Raw genomic sequence first — 16727 nt, forward strand, 5'->3', positions numbered from 1 at the left:
CGTTGTTCATGGATTAATACGGCCACTCGATACCTTTGTTTTGGATTAAAGATGATGACACGCCATGTTTTACTTGGACGAGGAATACATAATTTCCACTGCAAAGAAATAAGGCCATGTCACGATGTAGCTGTACATTTTGATGATTGCTTACACTACTTTAGTTTTGTAAAAGTCAAGTAAAGTAAAGTAAAGTAAAGTCAAGTCAAGTCAAGTCAAGTAAAGTAAAGTAAAGTAAAGTAAAGTAAAGTAAAGTAAAGTAAAGTAAAGTAAAGTAAAGTAAGTAAAGTAAAGTAAAGTAAAGTAAAGTAAAGTAAAGTAAATTTTTGTAAAAGTAAAGTAAAGTAAAGTAAAGTAAAGTTTTGTAAAAGTAAAGTAAAGTAAAGTAAAGTAAAGTAAAGTAAAGTAAAGTAAAGTAAAGTAAGGTAAGGTAAGGTAAGGTAAGGTAAGGTAAGGTAAGGTAAGGTAAGGTAAGGTAAGGTAAGGTAAGGTAAGGTAAGGTAAGGTAAGGTAAAGTAAGGTAAAGTAAAGTAAAGTAAAGTAAAGTAAAGTAAAGTGAATTATTGTACCACTCTTTAAATCACAACCAACCAACTATTTAGCTTGCAAATACAACATCTATACGTGTGGAATCCACTGTTATTGCTAAATTTTAATTCTAACCAGGACCTGAATTCACTTGTCAACAATAACAATGCACTTCACAGATGTGAAAGCTGACTCACATATTTTGGAGGAAGCAGAACCGCAGTTGACTTTACACCAGCGGTGTGGAAAAATTATCGTCAAGCGTTACAGCTATTGCTCGTTATACCATCCTTTAAACTTTCACAGTATTCAATTATTAGGTTTGTTTGCCTTGAGACTGTAGTTTGCAACCGCAAAGTGTATTCTATAACTCAATTTTTATTTTATTTGTTCAGTTCTTGTCGGACTGGTTCGTGAATTTTTACGGCGGGTGTGTAAAAATTTTAACAAATGAAATCAGTCCTACCGACGCGCTTTTAAATTTTCACTATAGGTACATTTGTCTTTTATGCAGAAACAATGAAGTTATATAGCTGAGAGCAAAAATAAGCTTTTGCGGGTAAAGAAACCTTAAATTTCTAAGTGTGAAGCTAAAAGTATGGCTATCGCTCCTGCATGCCATCAGCTGCGCATGTCGCCTACCCATTCAAGGAATCACAGTGGAGTGATTTTGAACAAACATTTCCAAGAAAGCGGCTACAGATCCAGGAAATCACAATCCCAAGTGCCATGCTTGAAACACGACGTAATGGTATGGATAGCATTCAAAGTATTCCAGTATGTATGCAAATAAAACGATGACCTTCCGTTGTTCTGGTACAAAGCACTCAGGCGTACTATAGAGGTCATACAAAAGCTAGGTTAGTTTGCTACTTCTATTTTGACTGTTTTGTATTGTAAATTTTGATAGTATTTAGTTTGAGATCTGCGAGGGCACTAGTTCTATGCCCTTTACTGCTTTATATTTGCCGTTTCATCTTTTGCTTTATTCTATACTTTGTTGGTGTTTACATTCTCCTTTTTGCAATAAACCCTCCTGTCTTTCCTCAACTTAGCGGTGGTGTGTTCACAAAGTGGAATCTGTGTTTTATCACAAATGTGTTTTGTGATTACACCTAGCTATCTGCCTTCCTTACGTCTTCATTGTCGTCCCCTCAGCCAATCGGCTCTGTTATCAATCCTCCTTCCCAGTCAATCAGCCACGTTTGCACACGACACTACATAAGGGGTGAACCATTTGATTTCTGGGGGTGGAGGAAATGGGTGGGGCAACAAATTTTTTTTCCCATGACTGTGACAGCAATTTTTTTTCTATTGTCAGTCCTGCATCAAATTATTTTTTTTGTATGCAGTGGCAAAGCAAATTTTTAATACAATATGCTATACAAACACATTATTGGTTCACAACCGGATGTTTTAATAACTTGTTGTGTTCATTGTTCTGCTATTAAAATTTTATGTACAACAAATAACTAGTAAAATATCCATTTGGAGCTGACTGATCTTGTGAGTGCTGTATCCCTGATCCCTCTGAGTTGCTTTCCTTCAAGCCATCATAGTAGTACCAGGAGCCAGAACAAAATATCTTGCATGTGTAGTGTGCATGTGACCCGTTCCAATATGTTACAGCATGCAGTACAAACCTCAACTGAACGAATTCACATCAGGCATCAACAAAATGCACCCTACTTTCAAATTTCCGTTTGAAAGCTCGACACATGAGATAACATACCTCGACCTTGTGGTATACAAAGGTCAACGACATAACAGTGAGAAGATACTGGACATAAGAACGCACACGAAAACCACAGATACGTTTCAATTCCTACATAGAACATCATGCCATCCAAAATCTACCTTTAAAGGCCTGATCAAAGGCGAAACACTAAGGTACATCAGAACTTGCAACAATGAGAATGATTTTAGTGCTAAAGTCAAGTCATTCAATGCAAGATTAGTTGAACGTGGCTACAAACAGGATGAAATCTCTAGAATTACATCACAAACAAAGTTCGCCACCAGAATTACGCAATTACAACACCAGCGAACAAAAAACAGAACGAAAAACACACAGTCTTGTGTTCACAACAAGATACAGCCCATACATAAAGACACAAGCTATCAAACTAGCTCTGTGTGAAAACTGGGATCACATAGAAAAGGACGAAACATTAAGGAATTTATTTCCTAAACAACCGATCATCGCTTACAAAAGAAATACGAACATCAGCGACACACTGATTAAGGCTAAAGTCCATTGCATTAGAAACAAGTCAATGAACGAACGAACACATTACGATCCAAACATAAGCATTCTGGCTTCACTGCTAGAAGCACAGGAGATCAACAATATCGACATAACAAAAACAAAAAAGATATGCACACTGGCATATCTTAGGCGACTGAGGAAGAGACCGCTCTGGTTTCGAAACGTGGGGATAAAAAAAGAGTCACCGCTGTCAAGGACACATCTGACTACGCCCACGTCTCGCCATGGCTTATTTGAAAATTAACGACTCGCTTGTTAATTTCCACACTAACAGCCAAAACACAACTCAGACACTAAACACACCAAAGCACATACAAGACGAGATGGCTGATGTGTGAAGCCACTTTCCCTTTATTACATTGTGTAGTATTGAAGTTTATTTATATGCCAGATTTTTTACATCAGGATTCACTCTAAAATATTGAAAATATTAGTGCCGCCGTAGGCGGCCGCCCTCCGGCATTTTTAAAAAATCAGTCCCAAACTTTGATGATTTTAGCACATGGCGACAATTTTTTTTTCTCTCCTGTCTGTTGGAACAATTCTTTTTTTCTCAAGCCATTGTTGGATCAATTTTTTTTTTCTGTCCTTCACCTGCCGACAATTTTCCCCCAGATCCTCCATCCCCCCGAAATCAAATGGTTCTCCCCTAATCAAGCCTTTGTCTCATCGCTCCCATTCATTCATTCATTCAGCCGCTGGGTTCATGCCATACCAGCTCAGCCTATCCCACCACCATCCCCTGTCTCCTCCTCTCTTTTCCCCTTTCTTTTAAAGAGTCCGGGCTTTGGATTCCATCCTGACCCCCATTTCTCGGGAATTCCACTCCTTTCCCACATTGCGGCCTCTCAGGATGGATTCATCATCAAGGTCATTCATATCTACAATGACCGTTGCTCGGTTGCTTGACTGAAGAAGGGGGGGGGGGCCCTCTCTCTACACCGGCAACTCAGGCACCTGTGGTAATGTCAGCCTCGGTAAGTTTATTATATATGCTTCTCATAATACCAGAAAATAGTTCTCTCTTGCGGGCCATCAATTGTAGACTTGGTTCAAGTCTGTGATTTGTGAATGTTTGAGTGGGGTGAACGCGATGATTTGTGTTGAGTTTCATATGTGAGTAAGGTGAACGTCATGAGTGGGATGAACACGATACCAGATCACCGATTATTTTGAATGCACGCACTGCCAAAGAAAAGTTATACACGGGCTGCAGTGTACCACTATTGTGACCTCTTTCCGGTTCCTTCGGGCGTTTGACAGGCGTTTCCTCGGTTTTAATGTAGGAGACGTTTGTAACGCCGACGAACATTTGAAATGTGTCGAATTTAGCAGTTTTATATTGGCATTTTCCAAAGAACGTAGATTTTACAACCCGATACAGCAGAAAAATGAAAATTGTATTGTTGTGTTTTCAGTTTCAATCGCAAAGGTATTCGGCTATGCAGACATCGACTCAGCCGAGTTCAATATTACTGCAGCAATGAAAATCATACCGTATCAGTAAAGACTACAAGGTCATGTTAAAAAAAGAGACGAAAGTGCGATTTACCTGCCACCACAGGCCAGTGATATTGTCACATGTTAACGGTATTATTTCGGACCGATGACGTCACCTTGACGATCGAACCTCCCATCTCAGACTACACACGCGATTTGTGCAGAACCTTAGTCCAAGCTTGGCGGTACTCTAAGCTTGGGTGAAGGTTTGCCGATGCTCTTCGGCCAAGCTTGTCGTCGATAAAGATTAATCCAATCTTGTTTGCAAATCTTGAGATAAGGATTGTGTCCAAAGCTTGGAACAGGGTTATTACCAAATCTTAAATCAAGCCTAGCTGGGATAGTGCTTCAGTGAAGCTTGGCATTTAACCTTCACCTATAGTCGGCTGAAAATATGGTTTGACCCTAAAAAAATTGCTACAAAAGTTTCTCAACGGTTTTTGATAGAGTCAAATGTGCTCAATAACATTTAAAAGTCTACCAAAATCTGACCACCGGAAACGCGTCATTTTCAAGATGGCGTCCAAGATGGCCGCCATATACTTAAAATGGCCATAACTATACCAAAAAAATTGCTACAAAAGGTTTCTCAACGGTTTTTGATAGAGTCAAATGTGCTTAATAACATAGTAAAAGTCTACCAAAATCTGACCACCGGAAACGCGTCATTTTCAAGATGGCGTCCAAGATGGCCGCCATGTACTTAAAATGGCCATAACTACTTAAATATTAAACCTAGACTAGTGATGTCTGTGTCTACCACCATGTTTTAGTGGTTTAGGAATCCAACTATCACATCTAGATTATAGGCAAGTGGTCATAAGTCCCATAATTTGCATATTTGTACATGTATTAAAAATATCACTGTCACATTCTTCGTCCAGAACATGTTGCTCATGTGGATTTTCACAATTTCCGAGGTTAGGTAGTAAAGGGAAAGCAACTCCACACATCGTTCATATTTTGGGTGTTTGCGTTTTGTGTATGAAATTGTGTATAATATAAGTGTATGTCATGTTTGGCTGTTTTAAGAAAAGTGTTGCTTAGCCATGGTGAGACGTATCCGTAATCTACGTGTCTTGATGTTACTCCACACTGGAGTGGAGAGACAAGTGTGACACTGCGATCCGTTGGCGCTGCATTTCGAAAACAGAGTTTTCTTCATCAGTCGCTTGAAATTCATTCTTGATTGGTGAGACGTGTTGAATGGTTGATTGTTTTTATTTGGTAGTATATTTGTTCCACTTACATTTGGTGTTCAAGTAGGGAAGCTAGAATGTCTACTGGTTAGTCTTGTTGTGATTGTGTAGGTTCGTGTGAACCTGAGTTCGAGCTGTCGTCGCTTTTGTGAAGTCTGGCACTTATAAGTGTATTGCCTATATTTCTGTTCCTTCTATATGCGATTATTGGTTGATTTTGGAACAGTTTTTTATTTAGTGTTTCGTCTTTTTCAAGTTCATTTCAGTTTTCTGTCAAGGCTTGCTTGATTTTTGTCATTCGATGTTACGGGCTATATGTTGTTATGAAGACTACTGTATTGTGGTGGCGTTCTTTCTTTCTTTTGTTGTTCAAGCTGTTTTTTTCTGCTTTTATGATCTGTTTCTCTGATAATGCGTTCTATTTCATTTTTAGCTCATATTTGGTATGTACATAAATAACAAAACAGCTTTTATGGTGAGTCGGTGGCGTCTGTGTGTCTCTATGTATGTATGTGGGTATGTTAGTGCGGATGTATGTCCGTCACACGCAAAAGCTCCCTTACCGCCAAAGCTATCATCTAAGTATTTGGTGTACAGGGTAGATGCAGGGCTCGAGACGTGACGTTCTTCAAATGGACGTCAAAAATGTGCAAATGAGGTAAGAAAAAGGGAAATCCTGCAAATATGTAGGAGTGGTGGCATGCCAGTGACTGAAACAGGCTACTCCACTGACCTTGAGTCATTTCCTGTCATTGTTTTTGAACTGTTACATATTAACAGACCTGCTCAAACTAAGAGGGACTAGCTGTTTTTGCTATGCATGTTGCTAAAGTTGACCTCCAGTACCTAAAGTTTCAGACGTTATTTACTTTGTCATTCTTGTTTTTCTGGTTTATATATTTCTTGTTGTTTTTCTGGCTGTACTGTGCAGAAATCATTGTCATGACATCAACTTGGAATTTTCCTGCACTGATAGAAACAACATTTATTGTTGATCTTTGGTACCCATACTGATATGTACCAATTCAGATCAAATGTGATGGACACCGTATAATTGCGGTATTTTTATATTGTCGGTCTTGTAATTTTCACTGAATTGTGTGACTTTCTCTGTAAAATCGGTTTTGTTGTTGCATGTTCTGATGTATCATAATGTTTCACCTTTGATCAGACCTTTGAATGTTGCTGCCGGATGGCATGAGTTTCTTTGTAAGAACTGGAATGTATCTGTTGGTTTTAAGTGTGTCTTGGTGTTGGGAATGTTCTTTTTGTTGTATCGCCGACCTTTGTAGATAGTCAGGTCTAATATGTGATTTCTTGAGAGGAGCTTTCAAACGAAAATTTGAAAATAGGATGCATTTTGTTGATGTTTGATATGAATTCATTGAGTTCGTGTTGTGTTCCGATCAAAATCAGGAAAACATCGTCCCTGAACCTCAGCCAGGTCGGCATTTGTTGTTTGTGTTTCTGTATTATTCTCATTTCTGTCTCGTGAAATGTAATATCTGCTATTTCCAGCGACGAGGGAGACCCCATAGAGCATCCCATATTTGCCGGTAGAATTCATCGTTTAATTCAAATGTGTTGTTTTTAAAGATTATTTTTAGCAGAGCTATCATGTATTTTGTACAGTAGTCTTCATAACAACATATAGCCCGTAACATCGAAATGACAAAAATCAAGCAAGCCTTGACAGAAAACTGAAATGAACTTGAAAAAGACGAAACACTAAATGAAAAACTGTTCCAAAATCAACCAATAATCGCATATAGAAGGAACAGAAATATAGGCAATACACTTATAAGTGCCAGACTTCACAAAAGCGACGACAGCTCGAACTCAGGTTCACACGAACCTACACAAACACAACAAGACCAACCAGTAGACATTCTAGCTTCCCTACTTGAACACCAAATGTAAGTGGAACAATATACTACCAAATAAAAACAATCAACCATTCAACACGTCTCACCAATCAAGAATGAATTTCAAGCGACTGATGAAGAAAACTCTGTTTTCGAAATGCAGCGCCAACAGATCGCAGTGTCACACTTGTCTCTCCACTCCAGTGTGGAGTAACATCAAGACACGTAGATTACGGATACGTCTCACCATGGCTAAGCAACCTTTTCTTAAAACAGCCAAACATGACATACACTTATATTATACACAATTTCATACACAAAACGCAAACAACCCAAATATGAACGATGTGTGGAGTTGCTTTCCCTTTACTACCTAACCTCGGAAATTGTGAAAATCCACATGAGCAACATGTTCTGGACGAAGAATGTGACAGTGATTATTTTTAATACATGTACAAATATGCAAATTATGGGACTTATGACCACTTGCCTATAATCTAGATGTGATAGTTGGATTCCTAAACCACTAAAACATGGTGGTAGACACAGACATCACTAGTCTAGGTTTAATATTTAAGTAGTTATGGCCATTTTAAGTATATGGCGGCCATCTTGGACGCCATCTTGAAAATGACGCGTTTCCGGTGGTCAGATTTTGGTAGACTTTTACTATGTTATTAAGCACATTTGACTCTATCAAAAACCGTTGAGAAACCTTTTGTAGCAATTTTTTTTGGTATAGTTATGGCCATTTTAAGTATATGGCGGCCATCTTGGACGCCATCTTGAAAATGACGCGTTTCCGGTGGTCAGATTTTGGTAGACTTTTAATATGTTATTGAGCACATTTGACTCTATCAAAACCGTTGAGAAACCTTTTGTAGCAATTTTTTGGGGGTAAGGTCTTTTTTTTTTTCATAAATGCAGCCGACTACTAAGGACAAACAACGGAGCTGTTACGTACGGCGGAAAACGCAGATAAGCTTACTCAGTTTGGTCGATATCGTATTGTATTCGAGTGATGTGTCCAAAATGCAAACGCATTATGTATAATAACCCCTTTATCATACATGCATACATTGGTTTTGATCATTTCCCTGGCGGCATTTCGATACTCGATAAGAAATCGACAGAAATGGGCCCTTCTTTATTCATTATTCGCGCCGTACTGTACTCATATAGAAAGTTAATTGGTTGCGAAGGAGTGATGGCAACCGTTTCACTTGTTGATATTATTCCGCTTTTGGGCCATTCCACTTCACTGGGTGGTTGTAGTAAAATTTCAAATTAAACGATTTCATTATTAAGATGTCAATCCGGGTTTCCATAATTTGAAGGATGTAATATTTATATGAAATACCGATTTAAATGTGAAACATAGGCTGGAGTGTGTAAAATGAGTAATTTTTCAGCCCTTCATGAAAGTTACGAGGCCCACCAAGATCCGGTCAGAATCGACCTCGCGCAGCTGCAGCTCCCGGAGGAAAACCTACAGATATCTGTACGGCCTCGCCTGAAGTTGTACGAATGCAACGTGGGTGTACATTTAATAGTATAGTTGTGCCAGTCAGTTCATCTTCAAGAATTATCCATGTCCTTCCTAACACGTCCAATATGCCGAATTTATCATCTTAGAAAGGAATTTGTGAGCGGATTAGGGAATACTTGAAGTGAGTAGAGCTTCGTAACTTGTATACTATACTGATTACTGTGTACATTTTGTTGCAATATACGAATAAACCATTTCAAAGGTATTTACATCGTCTGATCGTATATTTTTGTCACTGGCTTGCCTAAATATGACTAAACTTGTTTAAACGACCTACATTAAAGTTTGTCTTTCGTGGGAGTAAGCAAACTTTGCACGACATAATGTACGAGGCGAAGCCGAGTACATCATGAAGTGCAAAGTTTGCTTGAGTCCATTATGGGCCGGGAGGGGGTGCATTATTGCTATTATTTTATAGTTTTGGCAATGCCAGTGAATTTGTAGTTGTAGAAAACGAATAAAAAGGAAATTTAAACTGAGTTTGAAGCCAGTGAGCGTCGTCCAGCATGATCGGACCTGACTTCACACTGCACTGCACTGCACTGAACACGCACGTTCAGCACAAAAATAGCAAAATTTTCACAGTTCAATTTGGAATTTAAAAGCGATGTATTTTCGAAGGAAATGAAAAGTAACTGCATCCCTACCGTCTATATCAAACTTGAAACATCACCTTTAAATATCATGCCATTCAAAAAGTCGACACGGTGAAATGCCAGAGATGGAGAAAACGGAATGTTCATGCATCGACATCAGTGTGATCAGCGAGCTGCATGGTATCAGCTGATCAATACGATCATTATTATATCGCTAGTAGTACAGCATTCATTGCTAACGATATCAACAGAGTTCAACATTGTTATTCAAATGTTTATATTTCAATAATAATTGTGTCTATAAATTTAATTTTCGATGGCTTCTTGAGAAGAGCTATTTTATTTTGGCGAACGACAGAACTTGACGTAAACGGGTGCTTGAAAGGTACAGTTGACAAACACACTGGAGGGTTTCGGTACCGTCGCGATATCGAGAACAAGGCAAGGTAAAATCACAGACATGGAGAAAAAACGATGAATGAAAGTTGTCTCCGATTACAGTCAATGCATCAGAATTAGGTGGCCGAGATGTTAGATCAACGGAGAGTCCACGGTCGTCATGATTGTTGGTACTAGCTGACCTTGGACCGAGACTTTGAATGGCTCCGCAGTATGTCCGTAGACACTTCCGGTTTTTTACATCCATGATGACAGCAAGCTGCCGTTGTTGGCTCGTTTACGGCTGGTTCGAGTAGCCTTTCACGCTTGCATCGTTTACATGGCTATATACTGACATGCATAATATGCCATGTGTCAAGCCCAGTATCGTCTAGGAGTTTGCAAACGTACTGAGTTCTGTTTCACCTATACGGCAACGAAGCGAACCATGTTGTAAACAAACGTAGTAATACAACCAGCGTATCGGACGGGGACTGCATGCTGAGCGCCAGCCAGACAGACGACAAATGCGTGCGCGAGGACTCAAAAATGTGATAAATCGTACAGTAAGACATTATTATCAATATTGTGCACGATTATTAAGATTTATAGTTTTGCGTATTACATGGTTCTCCGATATTTTCCCTCCTTTGAAATGCGCAGTCCTTTTTTCGTTTTCCCAAAAACAAAATTTGCTCGCTGTGGGGCCGCAATGCTGAATAATGGAATACATTATCAGTAATAATGTATGGATATGACGTCACAAAATTCACTGGTATTGACAAAGCTATAATATAATACGTAATATGATTTGTGTCAAAAACTTACAAGGAACAGGATCACGAACTTTCTGAGTCACTACAAATCGTAAAGCGTGGTGTGTGCATCTCTTCGCTGTCGTGTATTTTGAGAACGGTAGTCGGATTTTTGCGGCTCATTTTAAGGCTATACTCGATATAATTCAGTACATCGGTATTAAAACTTGTCAACAAGAAACTTGTCATATAGCGGTTAATTCATAAAAGTCGTGATGCAGTCGATCAAGCGGCACTGTTCTTGCAGACGACATGAAATTGAAAGCACCGGGCGTAACGCGTAAGTGTTCCTGTCGCGATGTCGGTCTCAACGCAAACATATTTCAACGGTTACACGTTCGTGTTTATTTTATCCAAAGCCCGCTTACTGGTCTATATTTTTACTTAAATGTGGATCATAACTTTCAAACGGGTCATTTGCCAAGACTCGGCAGCAAAATCGCCTCCCTAAACTGAGCAAAAATAGCCCTTTTATAGGTCAAATGCTGGGTCCGTTGAAGGGACCCAAAAGCATACAGTAGAAACGAATATAAGATTAAAGCTGCAAGCAGCGTTGGCGGGGCCCAAGCGGATAACATGGTTGAAAGATCTTGCACTAATGATATTATGTGCAAAATTCGATCTTGGAAAAGTATGATTTTGAACATCATCTCATAGTTACTGTACGTGTCAGTGGGAATTGCATGTTTTACGTAAAATCCAATATGGCGGCCAAATATGAAGGATGTAGCACTTGTGGTTACTGAGTTATGGACATATACTCATATTTAAGGGCAAAGGTCATCGAGGTCACGTGACATTTTGTCAAAAAAATTGTAATGCTAAGTTATCCCTATATACCAAAAATCGGACCTCTAGCTCTATTGGCGGCTCAGAATTAGATATGCGCATAATTAATGAGGTACAGGATGTGGTGTCATAAGGTCTCCCATCATACCAAATATGAAGGCTGTAGCACTTGTGGTTACTGAGTTATTGACATATACGTATATTCAAGGTCAAAGGTCATCGAGGTCACGTGACATTATGTCAAAAAAATTGTATTGCTAAGTTATCCATATATACCAAAAATCAGACCTCTAGCTCTATTGGCTGGCTCAGAATTAGATATGCGCATAATTAATGAGGTACAGGATGTGGTGTCATAAGGTCTCCCATCATACCAAATATGAAGGGTGTAGCACTTGTGGTTACTGAGTTATGGACATATACGTATATTCAAGGTCAAAGGTCATCGAGGTCACGTGATATTTTGTCAAAAAAATTGTATTGCTAAGTTATCCCTATATACCAAAAATAAGATCTCTAGCTCTATTGGCTGGCTCAGAATTAGATATGCGCATAATTAATGAGGTACAGGATGTGGTGTCAAAGGTCTCCCATCATACCAAATATGAAGGATGTAGCACTTGTGGTTACTGAGTTATGGACATATACGTATATTCAAGGTCAAAGGTCATCGAGGTCACGTGATATTTTGTCAAAAAAATTGTATTGCTAAGTTATCCCTATATACCAAAAATCAGACCTCTAGCTCTATTGGCTGGCTCAGAATTAGATATGCACATAATTAATGAGGTACAGGATGTGGTGTCATAAGGTCTCCCATCATACCAAATATGAAGGCTGTAGCACTTGTGGTTACTGAGTTATTGACATATACGTATATTCAAGGTCAAAGGTCATCGAGGTCACGTGACATTATGTCAAAAAAATTGTATTGTTAAGTTATCCCTATATACCAAAAATCAGACCTCTAGCTCTATTGGCTGGCTCAGAATTAGATATGCGCATAATTAATGAGGTACAGGATGTGGTGTCATAAGGTCTCCCATCATACCAATATGAAGGGTGTAGCACTTGTGGTTACTGAGTTATGGACATATACGTATATTCAAGGTCAAAGGTCATCGAGGTCACGTGATATTTTGTCAAAAAATTGTATTGCTAAGTTATCCCTATATACCAAAAATCCGACCTCTAGCTCTATTTGGTGGCTCAGAATTAGATATGCACATAATTAATGAGGTACAGGATGTGGTGTCAAAAGGTCTCCCATCATACCAAATATGAAGGCTGTAGCACTTGTGGTTACTGAGTTATTGACATAAACGTATATTCAAGGTCAAAGGTCATCGAGGTCACGTGACATTATGTCAAAAAAATTGTATTGCTAAGTTATCCATATATACCAAAAATCAGACCTCTAGCTCTATTGGCTGGCTCAGAATTAGATATGCGCATAATTAATGAGGTACAGGATGTGGTGTCATAAGGTCTCCCATCATACCAAATATGAAGGGTGTAGCACTTGTGGTTACTGAGTTATTTTTAATGATTAAATTGCGATTTTCGTAAAATCCAAGATGGCGGCCAAATCACGTGACCGATCCAAACGTCTTTCGCAAACTTGAAAGAGATCACTCTAAGGATGACATGAGTAAAATTTCAGTTAAATCTGTGAGTTGGTTCTGGAGAAGAAGATTTTTAATGATTAAATTGCGATTTTCGTAAAATCCAAGATGGCGGCCAAATCACTTGACCGATCCAAACGTCTTTCGCAAACTTGAAAGAGATCACTCCAAGGATGACATGAGTAAAATTTCAGTTAAATCGGTGTGTTGGTTCTGGAGAAGAAGATTTTTAATGATTAAATTGCGATTTTCGTAAAATCCAAGATGGCGGCCAAATCACGTGACCTATCCAAACGTCCTTCGCAAACTTGAAAGAGATCACTCCAAGGATAACATGAGTAAAATTTCAGTTAAATCGGTGTGTTGGTTCTGGAGAAGAAGATTTTTAATGATTAAATTGCGATTTTCGTAAAATCCAAGATGGCGGCAAATCACGTGACCGATTCAAACGGGTTTCGCAAACTTGAAAGAGATCACTCCAAGGATGACATGAGTAAAATTTCAGTTAAATCGGTGAGTTGGTTCTGGAGAAGAAGATTTTTAATGATTAAATTGTGATTTTCGTAAAATCCAAGATGGCGGACAAATCACGTGACCGATCCAAATGTCTTTCGCAAACTTGAAAAAGATCACTCGAAGGATGACATGAGTAAAATTTAAGTTAAATCTGTGTGTTGGTTCTGGAGAAGAAGATTTTTAATGATTAAATTGCGATTTTCGTAAAATCCAAGATGGCGGCCAAATCACGTGACCGATCCAAACGGGTTTCGCAAACTTGAAAGAGATCACTTTAAGGATGCCATGAGTAAAATTTCAGCTAAATCTGTATGTTGGTTCTGGAGAAGAAGATTTTTAAAATTAAATTGGTATTTTACGAAAATCCAATATGGCCGCCAGGTCGCGCGACTATTAGAAATTTCTATACCCAGGTGCACGAGATCTCATAGGTACCTATTAGCCCTGCAAGTTTCAGAAGTTTGCGGTAAGCGGTGTTTGAGTTCTAGGTCGACAAAAAAAGAGCGGAAGAAGAAGAAGAAGAAGAAGAAGTAGAATTAAAGCTGCAAGCAGCGTTGGCGGGGCCCAAGCGTTAACATTGTTGAAAGATCTTGCACTAATGATATTATGTGCAAAATTCGATCTTGCAAAAGTATGATTTTGAACATCATCTCATAGTTACTGTATGTGTCAGTGGGAATTGCATGTTTTACGTAAAATCCAATATGGCGGCCAAACCACGTGACCGATCAAAATGCCTTTCACAAACTTGTAAGAGATCACACTTAAGATGTTACATGTCAAAATTCAGTTGAATCGGTGTGTTGGTTCTGCAGAAGAAGATTTTTAAAGATTAAATAATGATTTTCGCAAAAATCGAATATGGCGACCAGACCATGTGACCGATCAAAACGATTTTCGCAAACTTGAAAGAGATCATACTTAAGATGTTACATGTCAAATTTCAGTCGAATCGGGGTGTTGGTTCTGGAGAAGAAGATTTTTGAAGATTAAATCACGATTTTCTCAAAATCCAATATGGCGGCCAAACCAAGTGACCAATCAAAACGCCTTTCGCAAACTTGAAAGAGATCACACTAAAGATGTTACATGTCAAATTTAAGTTGAATCAGGGTGTTGGTTCTGGAGAAGAAGATTTTTCAAGATTAAATCACGATTTTCTCAAAATCCAATATGGCGGCCAAACCACGTGACCAATCAAAACGCCTTTCGCAAACTTGAAAGAGATCACACTTAAGATGTTACATGTGAAATTTCAGTCCAATCGGTGTTTTGGTTCTGGAGAAGAAGATTTTTAAAGATTAAATGGGTATTTTTCAAAAATCCAATATGGCAGCCAAGGTCACGTGACCGCATGCGATTTTATTGGCAAATTCTGAAGACCTTAGGCCATGCTTGCAATACAAAAAATTTCGAATCTACTAGACCCCTGGGTCTTCTGGAGAAGCCATTTTAGGTTTTTGGAAAATCCAATATGGCTGCCAGGTCACGTGACCAATCGAAATTTGTATACCCAGGTGCACGAGATCTCATAGGTTCCTATTAGCCCTGCAAGTTTTAGAAGTTTGCGGTAAGTGGTGTTTGAGTTCTAGGTCGACAAAAAAGAGCGGAAGAAGAAGAAGAAGAATTAAAGCTGCAAGCAGCGTTGGCGGGGCCCAAGCGGTGAACTTGGTTGAAAAATCTTGCACTAATGATATTATGTGCAAAATTCGAGCTTGAAAAAGTATGATTTAAACATCATCTCATAGTTACTGTACGTGTCAGTGGGAATTGCATGTTTTACGTAAAATCCAATATGGCGGCAAAATATGAAGGGTGTAGCACTTGTGGTTACTGAGTTATGGACATATACTCATATTTAAGGGCAAAGGTCATCGAGGTCACGTGACCTTTTGTCAAAAAATTGTAATGCTAAGTTATCCCTATATACCAAAAATCAGACCTCTAGCTCTATTGGCTGGCTCAGAATTAGATATGCGCATAATTAATGAGGTAAAGGATGTGGTGTCATAAGGTCTCCCATCATACCAAATATGAAGGCTGTAGCACTTGTGGTTACTGAGTTATTGACATTACGTATGTTCAAGGTTGAAAGGTCATCGAGGTCAAGTGACATTTTGTCAAAAAAATTGTATTGGTAAGTTATCCCTATATACCAAAAATCAGACCTTTAGCTCTATTGGCTGGCTGAGAATTAGATATGCGCATAATTAATGAGGTACAGGATGTGGTGTCATAAGGTCTCCCATCACACCAAATATGAAGGGTGTAGCACTTGTGGTTACTGAGTTATGGACATATACGTATATTCAAGGTCAGAGGTCATCGAGGTCATGTGATATTTTGTCAAAAAAATTGTATTGCTAAGTTATGCCTATATACCAAAAATCAGACCTCTAGCTCTTTTGGCTTGCCCAGAATTAGATATGTGCATATTTAATGTGGTACCGGATATGGCACTATAAGGTCTCCCATCCTACCAAATATGAAGGATGTAGCACTTGTGGTTCCTAAGTTATGGATGTATATGTATATTTGAGGTCAAAGGTCATCGAGGTCATGTGACATTTTGTTAAAAAAATTGTTTTTCGTAGTTATCCCTATATACCAAAAATCTGACCTATTGCTCTTTTAGATTGCCCAGAATTAGATATGACTCTTACATAGGCCAGAATAAGCCATTTGTATAGCTTAGCTGCAGAGGTATAGGGAGGTCAAAGGTCATTGAAAAATCAGAAAAATAATACTTTAAAAATTTTCTTCTCAAAAACTGCCCGGTTAATTTCCTTGAAATTTATTATATAGCATCTAGTAGTATGGCCTAGAAAGTTTGCGAAAAGATTTTGGTGTTAGTTCTGGAGAAGAAGTTTTTGAATGATTAAATTGCGATTTTTCGAAAATCCAATGTGGCGGCCAAATCATGTGACCGATCCAAATGTCTTTCGCAAACTTAAAAGAGATCACTCTAAGGATGACATGAGTAAAATTTCAGTTAAATCGGTGTGTTTGTTCTGGAGAAGAAGATTTTTAATGATTAAATTGCGATTTTCGTAAAATCCAAGATGGCGGCCAAATCATGTGACCAATCCAAATGTCTT

At 38.6% G+C, this 16727-nt stretch overlaps 1 long non-coding RNA gene across 1 annotated transcript in view; it reads left to right on the forward strand.

Annotated features, from left to right (window-relative positions):
- The first annotated feature begins 3484 nt into the window (after nt 1-3484).
- LOC139140027 (uncharacterized) overlaps nt 3485-16727 on the forward strand; it is a 58717-nt gene continuing 45474 nt past the window's right edge. Inside the window, exon 1 of the long non-coding RNA XR_011553927.1 lies at nt 3485-3774. This is a non-coding gene — a long non-coding RNA (uncharacterized lncRNA). The remainder of the gene's footprint in view (nt 3775-16727) is intronic.

The sequence above is a fragment of the Ptychodera flava genome, chromosome 9, assembly GCF_041260155.1.
Source record: "Ptychodera flava strain L36383 chromosome 9, AS_Pfla_20210202, whole genome shotgun sequence".
In the NCBI taxonomy this organism is placed as follows: Eukaryota; Metazoa; Hemichordata; class Enteropneusta; family Ptychoderidae; genus Ptychodera; species Ptychodera flava.